The sequence below is a fragment of the Diadema antillarum genome, unplaced genomic scaffold (genome assembly GCF_040938485.1).
Source record: "Diadema antillarum isolate AM-2024a unplaced genomic scaffold, OU_Dant_1.0 scf00000071, whole genome shotgun sequence".
Taxonomy (NCBI): domain Eukaryota; kingdom Metazoa; phylum Echinodermata; class Echinoidea; order Diadematoida; family Diadematidae; genus Diadema; species Diadema antillarum.
Genome location: NW_027270960.1, coordinates 9067264 through 9077788, shown reverse-complemented (window position 1 = coordinate 9077788; position 10525 = coordinate 9067264).

The window sequence follows — 10525 nt, the reverse complement described above, 5'->3', positions numbered from 1 at the left end:
ACAAAATGATTAACTGAGCTGTTCAGCACTTGAGACCTCGTCAAACTTTACAGCTAAGATGGACAGAAGTGCATATGACGTCTACTTTTGCTTTTCATGCAGCCTCTTGCCACTGGCAACCGACTCCTGTGCCAACGGCTCTGGCCAGAAGTTTGTGGACCTCTTTGCCCTCAAGACCGGGGGACTAAATGGATCTACCCAACTGCAGAACAGTGCTAACGGGATTGACATTGAGAGGCTCTTGGAGGCCAGGGGTCCCACCTACCTCAACGGACAAAGCGCCGAGCCACCGGTGCTGGAGGAAGAGAGAGACTTAAAGCCTTGGAGCGTCAGTACAGGTGAGAGAGATGTCGGTCCCTTTTGCTGTAGAGGAGCGACTGGGATCTGTTTCATGAAGTCATCACATAAAAGTCTTGACATACATGTAAATCTCGCAATGCCCGAGTTGCTCATGTGTAGCTTTGAGAGACTTTCAAAGAGAAGTCAAATGCATTTCATGAAGTCTCTCATAATTGTGTCTTAGGAGCAATAAGTCTCTCATGAGACTTTCATGAAACAGACCCAGGGCATCTTTTCATGAAAGTTGTCAGCCTTGACTGTCAGCCCTGACAAGATGTCAGTCTTGACAGTCACCATAGTAACAGTCAGTGCCCAGAGCCATTTAGCCAATAAAAACCATGAATTTGACTAAAATTGTCGGAGGCTGATGACATGACAGAGCTGACAGCTATCATGAAATGGTGCCCAGGGCCTTGTTTTATCGAAACATAAAATCGCTTTCTGAATTTCCTTACCACACAGTCTGCCATAGACTGATGGTTGAAATCAACTATATAATCAATTTTAACCCTAACTAGGCCGGGGGGGGGCCTCCCTCGACGTTCCGCGCGATGTATCGCTAACGCGAGAAGCTATCGCCGCGACGTTTCATGACTTTTGTCTTTCGAATCTCCCGCATCTTTTGACACCAAATTTGCGATGCCTGGGCGCGCAGTTCCAAAGTTGCGCATAAATATGTATGTGCATGTCAGACCAAAAATTGCTCAAACGCGTGAATTCGTGTACAATTTCAATGCAAACTGTGCTTACAGGCAAATTTCATAAAAGCATGATTATTTTGGGGTTTTATTGATTAAAATCAATTAATAACATATTTCCTTGTTAGGAACAATGTCGCGGACAAGTTTCTTCGAAAAAACAATGAAAAACATAAAGTCCAAAAAATAAAGAAATACATAAGAAATTAAAAAAAAACAATAAAATATTTAAGAAATTTTTTCTGATGGCACAATTTTTTTCTCTTATATTTGCTCAGGACACTAAAAAGAATATTTACACAAAAAATGTGCCCATTTTGAGCTTTATTTAGTGATTTATACCAAATTGTCTGATTTTATGCATAAATTAGCATAATTTACCATAAATGATAAATTTCTTTTAAATTTAACTTCGTGATACTTTAGAGTACATCATAGGCAATGTGTGTGCCAATTTTTGTCGCGATTGCGCGGTCGACGGCCGAGATCTGCAGGGAGGGCCTGGGAGGCCCCCCCCGGCTCTATGATTTACCTAAATAGCCCGGCCTAGTTAGGGTTAACTCTTCAAAAAAACAGGGCCCTGGTCTCCTTCCCCAGCCCATGTGGACTCTTTTATCTACAATTATTTTCCTCCAGTGTGCCTGGTTTTCAGTAAAAGGTTTTCATGAATGGATGTCTGTGCTGGTTAACACCCTCAGCTTATATCAGAGCAGTGCGAGATGATGTTTATCTGGCCACAATGAACTGTCATTGTAAACTGTACCACCTATAGAGATCTGGAAATACAAAATGTCACAAATTATAGTGCAGGTGATGATGGTGACCTAGAGCTCAAAATGACCATAATTGTGTGTCTTGCACCCTCTCCTTTGACCATGTGTGTATTTTGGTAGATAGTACGGTATACTGTGTGCTACAGACATACACTGCCCTATGAATGTTACCTTTCCATGTGACAAGGTGGCATGTGTACCACATATTTGTGTGCATGTAGTGTGTACTGTATTTGTGTGTTGGTTGTGTATCTAGCGTGTATTATCGGTATTTTTTGGACCCATTTTTCGATCTTGTAATGGACAAATATAGGAAAAAAGACTTTTTTTTTTTTCACAGAATAATCTTCTTACTTATGAAATTAGCCCTCTGTATTGGATGAATTGTGTCATAAACATGTGTGTTTAAAAGAAAAAAAATATGTACAGGGAAAATGTCCTAGCAATAATGAATACTCATATCCATGTTCATTATAACAGGGTGAACCTGCTTGCATGAAAGATGCTGAAGAGCATGCTGGTAGCCTTTGTATGACAGATAAGAATTTCATAATGTGTCACACACTAAGAAAGAGATGCTTAATACAGAAAACACAATGAATTCATATTAATAAGCTAAAGAGATCATGTCCAGTTGCATACATGAAGCAGAATATTTTTTCAACCAGTGTTTTTGGATTAACATGTAATCCTGTGTTTCCACAGCTCCGTTGGACTGGAGTAGGGTTCCACTTGGTGCTGAGTTGAAAAGGCAGTGCAATCCCAACTTCTTCCGTCGTAGTAAGGAGCCACCAGAAAAAAAGCAGAGAAGAGAGTCACCATCAGAAGTACCAGGGAGTCTTCAAAATGGCGTACTGTAAAAGTGGAAATTTTCGCGCATTTTTTCGCAAGCAGACGCTAACACGAAAATAAAAGCACACGAATATTTTTTCCGTGCCATATGTTCCAGTAGTTGATGTCTTGATTCTGCGGAATTAAAAACATGCAAAATTCTTCTTACCCGGCCAAGTGCGAAAAATTAGTCGCGCAAAAATATCCTTTTTTACTTTATTCTAACCTTGTATGTGTCAATCCAGTGTCTTGCTCCATTGCTTGTTGCTGAAACTTGTTGCTGAAACTTGTGATCTCAAAACATGAACAATTCAATATCCTTGCAAATCTTACCAACCAGACAAGTCAGTGTCTTAGTACAGCTTTTCAATATCTAGCAAGCAAATTCTAAATGGTGGAAAATGATTTTTGAGTCCTGGTGAGTATTACATTGTATGTGATAGAACCTGTTGTAGGTTGCATTTCTGTTCATGGTTACTTCCAATGTCCGATGTGTTTCTGTATTTGGAGTACTGCAGTGAAATGACAAGAGAGGGAGGTTATGAGTTTTCAAGAAGTTTGTAGCAATGGCTGATAATGGCAGCTTTCCACTTACAAGGTATTGTCATCTTTTAAGCTTGCATGTGACGGAGCTTTTTATTTTTCTGACCTGTTCTCATTATTTTTTTATTTTATTTTATTTTTTTTTTGCAAATCAGTTGTTCTGGTAAAAGTCTGAACTCAAGTGTTGCTATGATGCCCACCAAAAGCCATGGTGCCCCAAATTTTGGATCCTACATGGGAAGAGAGGGTGTATTATAATAACTGCCTCTAGACATGTTCTACCTGACAATGGCTGCTCAAAACTTGGACCTTCCCCTGCTCTCTGTTTTAATGCAAGACAGTAAAAAGCTCAGGAACTGAGTGAGTTCCTGAGCAGCTACAAAGAGAACTGCTCCATTGAGTGATGTATTGCGCTCTGTAGTAACTTGTGTGCTTAATATTACATTCGTGATGGAAAACTAGTCACTCATTCAGTGTTTAACACACCCACTCAACCTAAAAAGGTGGAAAACAAAAACAAGTTGTAGTGGGTTTTGTAGAAATCAACTAAAGGTCACATTATATGATGTCATGAAATTGGCTGTCCACTGCAGTACATTGCCAGATTTTTATTGTTGTTGTTTGTAAAGTCAGATGTATAAGATGTCGTTTCATGATATGGTGTGACAGGTGGGTCATCACCTCAAGTATAAGCATTAATATTATGAAATGCTTCACAGTATTGTAAACTTGAGTAGGAAAGAATGTTGACCTTATACACTCGAAACCTGCAGTACCAACCACCTGTCTGCGAAAAACAACTGTCCATGGAGACTAGCATGTTTGTTCTGATGAGCATTCTGCATGTAAATGAACTTGTTAATGAAAACCACCCACTCAGAATGGTTTGCCATTTCTGTCTTTCGTGGGTGATCTTGATGTAAACTTTTGTAGATGTATTACTAAAGAGAACATGTTCGTCTTCTAAAACTTTAGTGACTTCCTAAAAATAAAATGAAAAGTACAAAACAAGCAAAATTGATGATTTGTTGGACTGACAGGCACTGGACGTACAAAGGTGTGAAACAGTATTACATTTCAGTATATTTCAGTATTTTTCCAAAGGGTATTTATAGCTTTCAGGTGCAGTTGATGAAACTGTAAAACAAGGAATGTTCGCGTGCATTTTACGCCATTGGCAATTCGCGAAAATTTCATGCCGCGAGAAAGGCCGTCGGCTCCAATTCGCGAAATTTTCATGCCACGAATAGATTGGGTTTTACAGTACATCCTTTTTGAAAGCTTGTGATATTTTGGTATTTGGAGGATTAACTGGTAAAATAAGGAATGTTGAATGTCTAAATGAGTTAAATCAAATATGCAAAATTGTCTGACATGTCACCTTCCAGAAAAATGAGTTTTTGAAAAAGGGCAGTTGAATTCAGATACACTGTAGTTGCTAGAGGCTGCATTTCTCTTGATTTTGAAAGCTTTATTATGTACTAGATTCATATGCTTGTCATTTATGTATATTTTGCCAGTACATTTCATGAATAGGAACTTGAAAGATAATCAAGCAAGTGGTTGTATTTCCCCATCAAGAATTGTAGGAACAGAATGACAAGTAAGTACATTGTATTCCCTTTATTTTTTGGGGAAAATTAATTATTTCCATTTTGGAAGACCATCAATTTGGAAATATCAGTTGACTTGTTTGAACTTTGCAGGATACTGTGTATGCAACTGTAAGACTAAGTTTTGCTTGCTTAGAGTGTGGCATTACTCGCTGGCCAGGAAAATGCAGTACAAATGAAGTACTCATTGGAATACAGGAGTTGACGTTGTATATAAAAGTTGAGTGCTCTCTTTGACACACCATAAAGCCTTCTTTCTCTCTTGGCACAAGAATGACTGAAAGTGGTTGAGAATGAGGTCCATTTTCAAGTTGTGTAACAGTAAAAATTAACTTTCCTCTCCTTGTGATTGTACCCTTCGACTGGACACAAAAGTGTGTATTCAAGCAGTTGAAAATGGGCATTTGTAGCATTGTCACTGGCAATGTAAATTCAGTAGTTTAATTGTCCCCGCCGAACGAGTTCGAGCAGGGGACTATGAAACGGGCTCCGTACGTGTGTGTGTCCGTGTGTCTGTCTGTCCGTCCGTCCGTCTGTCTGTCTGTCTGTGCGTCCGTGTGTGATCAAAATGTTCAATTTGCTACTTCTCTGTCATTTATGAGCCAATTTTGATTCTGTTTGCTTTATATGATAGCACTACATGGGAGCTTTGAAACTTCTACACAGAATTTCAGTTGTGACCTTTGACCTTGACCTTTGACCTATATTGTACATTTTGCTTCAAAATGCTACCTTTTCACCATTTCTAACCCGATTTCGATTCCGTTTGCTTTATGTGATGGCACTAGGTGAGGGCTTCAAAACTTCTACACAGAATTTTGACCTTTGACTTCTTTGACCTTTGACCTTGATTTTTTACCTTTATTGTACATTGGCTACAAAATGCTACTCCTTCGCCATTTCTAACCCGATTTTGATTCCGTTTGCTTCATGTGAAGGCACTAGGTGAGGGCTTCAAAACTTCTACACAGAATTTTGACCTTTGACTTCTTTGACCTTTGACCTTGATTTTTGACCTGCATTGTACATTTTGCTACAAAATGCTAAGTAAACACTCCTTTGCCATTTCTAACCCAATTTCATTTCCATTTGCTTTATGTGATGGCACTACAGTCTAGGTGAGGGCTTCAAAACTTCTACACAGAATTTTGACCCTTGACTTCTTTGACCTTTGACCTTGATTTTTGACCTGTGTTGTACATTGGCTACAAAATGCTCCTCCTTTGCCATTTCTAACCCGATTTCGATTCCGTTTTCTTTATGTGATGGCACTAGGTGAGGGCTTCAAAACTTCTACACAGAATTTTGACCTTTGACCTCGATTTTTGACCTATATTGTACATTGGCTACAAAATGCTACTCCTTCGCCATTTCTAACCCGATTTCGATTCCGTTTGCTTTTTGTGATGGCACTAGGTGAGGGCTTCAAAACTTCTACACAGAATTTTGACCGTTGACTTCTTTGACCTTTGACCTTGATTTTTGACCTATATTGTACATTGGCTACAAAATGCTACTCCTTTGCCATTTCTAACCCGATTTCGATTCCGTTTGCTTTTTGTGATGGCACTAGGTGAGGGCTTCAAAACTTCTACACAGAATTTTGACCTTTGACTTCTTTGACCTTTGACCTTGATTTTTTACCGATATTGTACATTTTGCTACTAAATGCTACTTCCGGCGGGGACATATTTTACGCACCGCGTAATTTCTACTTTTCCTTGTTGTAGATGTGTCAAGCTGTCAGGCTGATGATACTATGATTATTAATCCTTTCAGGACCATGTACTCAACGTGCCATTATAGAGTGTGTGACAGCACCATGTCTGTGGTAATGAGGGACTTAATTCAAATCAAAGCCAAAATGTATTTCTTGTATGCCAGCTAAAGTGTTGATAATTGCTCTGAAAATGTACATGTATGCTTAAGAAATGTTTTAAATAATGCTATAGCATGATTTCAGTTGAGTAACAACGAATATGTGAAATATTACTGGAAAAGGCTCACTAGAAGTCCACAATCTCAGAGCTTGCCCCTTCATGATGTCTACGAAATTTTTTCATGATTGATTATTGGTAAATTGACAAATCAGGCCAGAATGGTATCCATCGATCTTCCGTGGTAGAGTGAATCGCATGCAGCTTGTTGGAAAACATGTTTACCAGGGCACAATTGATCGTCACATTTTGTTCTACCTTCCTGCAATGCTGAACGCAAGGTTAAAGGGGAGAGATCTCCGGGAATAAAAGTTGTGTACTACGATCAAAATTGTTCCACACTTTTAATCTCAAAACACTTCAACAAAGCAACTCATCATCCTTGCGAATCGCGTCAGCCAGGTATCAAAGTTTCTTGGTAGACCCTTTTGATGTATTGGTAGTAGAATCCCAGGGATGGAAGATTAATTTTGAGCCCTTTGCAAAAACTATGTTTTGAGGGCTGTTCAAGTGTGATGTTTGATCACAGTGACATTTTTCTTATGTGCTAAATTGCACAGGGAGCCCTCCCAGTCACGTCACCTTGCAGCATTATTAGTAGGATTAGAGGGTTTGATCTGTTTCTGTAGTTTGCTGGCTAATTTGCTCAGTGATGACTGGAGACCATCACCTATTCCTATCCAAAGACAAAATGTAAGATACCAAAAATCAGAATGAGACAAAATTAACCCATTTTTTTATTTTTATTTTTTTAATGGTCATGTATACTTTGTTGTATGTTGGCATGAATTTGAATTCTGTATGTTGTTTTCCCTGTAAAACAGTAGTTATGGATGAGTGTTCAGTAACAGTGATAAACAAATTTGTGTGAAATGGAGACTATGGTTTTCAAACTGGTCCAGTGATGTAATCAAGTGTTCTTCCTGTGGCTGGTGCTACATTATTTTTTGTTTTTCCCTCCACAGTGTGTCATGTCCTTGTCTTTGGTCTGCCAGTCTTAACCATGTATACGCATTCTTGCCTTGTGAGGAAAGCCAGTGAGACCTGTTAAATTATCCATTTGACTCTGGCAGAAACCAACTAGGATTGTCTTGGTGGTTTTTGTTTATTTTGTTTGTTTTTTCCATGCCTTATGCTTTTTATGCCTCCGCCACGAAGTGTCGCCAAAGGCATTATTTGTTTCTTATGTTGCAGTAAATATTTATGCAGTATTGACATTCATGCATTACACTTTACAATGTACTTCATGGAGTGTGTAATAGTTCTTTATGATGATGTCAAATGGTTTGAAGTCTTTCTGAAGGCCAAAGGAATGATAGTGATGGTGATGGTAGTGATGTAAGGGGTCAGGATGTTGATGATGATGACAACAGTGATGGTGAACAGGCAAGATGAGCTGTGTAAATAAGTGAAGCAGGTATAGTGGTATCCTAGCAACGCTATTCCTTCATGTGGTATGTGGGTCATTGTACTTATTCATTTTGAGTCACCACACAAGTGTAAATACAGCAATACACCCATTTGTGTGTAGGATTTTATGTACACACACACACACACAAACAAACACACAAACACACAGACTGTTGCCAGAAATAATCAAATATTAATGAACCTGAACATCCTGACCTGTCACTTCTCAAATGAGTGGGAAATTAAGCTCAGTGAGTAGATCTGCTCAGTCGTGGAATTGTGCATATTTTGTGCAGGAACAACAAAGAAAAATTATCCACAGACTACTCAATTTTGACATCCCCAAATTTTTAATGGGATGGTCTTGGTTACCACCTCACGACAAAGAATTAGTTAAATCCCGAAATGCTTGAAACGGTTTTTGGTTTTTCACATCGATTTAATCTTCATGACATGAAATTGCAACTTCTCTTATCTTTGATCTCTTACCTTTGATACATGTTAGCTGGAATAATGCTCAAGGTAATTCACACGATAAATCTAGTTTTATCCATTTATTAAGAAATGTCTGTATTTACAAAAGTTGGATGAAAGGATGAAATACAATTGTACATTTTAAAGAACAAGTTCACCTTCATTGACATGTGGGTTGAGTGAATGCAGTAATATTAGTAGAACACATCAGTGAGAGTGTGACGGAAATCTGACTATCCATTCAAAAGTTATGAATTTTTAAAGTTTCTGCTCAGTCACTGCTGGATGAGAAGACTACTGCAGCTTTTTATGTCACATGTGTAGAACGCTATAAAAAATATAAAGAAAATTGAACATATTTCCACTTTTCTTGCATAATTAAACATTTGATTTGCCTCTTTCAAAAAGCAAGGGGAATTATATAATGCTTATACATGTATTGTCAGTGACAAGCCAAGGAAATATGCCCTTATTTCAAAAATACACTGTATTAATAAAAATTTTGCCTTCCTTACATCGTTCTATGCATGTGACATACACTATAGAAGTCTTCTCATCCAGCAGTGACTGGCAGATATTTTACAAATTCATAACTTTTGAACAGATTATCTGATTTTTCCCTAAACTTTCACTGATGTGTTCTACTAATATTGCTGCATACACTCAATCCATATGTATGCAGAGACTCCAACTCTCCCGTTTTCGACGGGAGATCTCCCGCCGAAAACCAATTTTTGCAAAATCTCCCGTTCTCCCGCTTGAGATTTAATTTCTCCCGCCCTGGCTCTGTGTCTCCCGTTGGAAAGGATTTCTTACTTATTGCTTTTGTATGTTGAAAAAAAAAGCCTTTAATAGCACCAGAGAGCATCAAGAACCCTAGGAACTTCGCGCTTCGCACACATCAACTTGGAGTCTCCCGTTTGCTAGGGGTTTCAGGCGGGAGAATCTCCAGATCAGAAGGTGCTTGGGGTTGGAGTCTCTGTGTATGGGAAGGTGAACTTGTCCTTCAACTTCACAGTGCAGAATGCATGCATACACATTATGCATACATTTTGCTTTCACAATGATGGTATTCATATGCACTATACAAGTCTTACATACAGTATAAATGCAGTACATCTTGGATTTTTAAATACACAGCTACATGGGTCACTATCAGCAATGTTTTAGGTTTTCATCATTGTTTTGCTTGAGGTAGTTGCCTCTTGTTCTTGTTTGTTTGTTTGTTTGTTTGGTGGTTTTTTGTTTGTTTGTTTGTTTGTTTGTTTTTGGTTTTTTTTTTTTTTTTTTTTTGGGGGGGGGGGGGGGGGGGGGGAGATGGGTCCACCTCTCTTTCATTCATATACACACACACATAACCAGTGCTGCAAAATGTCCTCAACACTGTAGGGGGCTAGCCAAAAATCTTTGTTCTTCATTCAATTGGCAAAAATAATAACGCACATAGGCACTAACATGTACAAACAGGAATGGAAGATGTCAATTACCTTAGTTGGTTTTCATGGTTGGAGGGGGAATAATACATTGATCTATAAAGAAGTGTGCACTGTGCCCTCCCCCTCCCCCCCCCCCCTCATTTTTTTTCTCTCTGTCTCTTGTTGGAGGAGTGGGGCTATTGGGGGTACACAACAACTGGTTGTCAGAATCAAGGCTTTAAAATGATGTACAATAAGCATTATTCATAATCACCTAAACATCTTTAAACCATAGAACTATTTTTTGATGGTCCCTTTGCCAGTTTTGCAGCACAATTCATACATTTTTGGATCAACATTCCATTACATACAAAACTTCCACAAGAAACTGTGGCCAGAAGTATAGTAGCACTTACCAAAAAGTTTGCCATCATATGGATTAGAGAACCACGCAAACAAGCTTTCTTACCTGTGACATAATATCACTGGGGC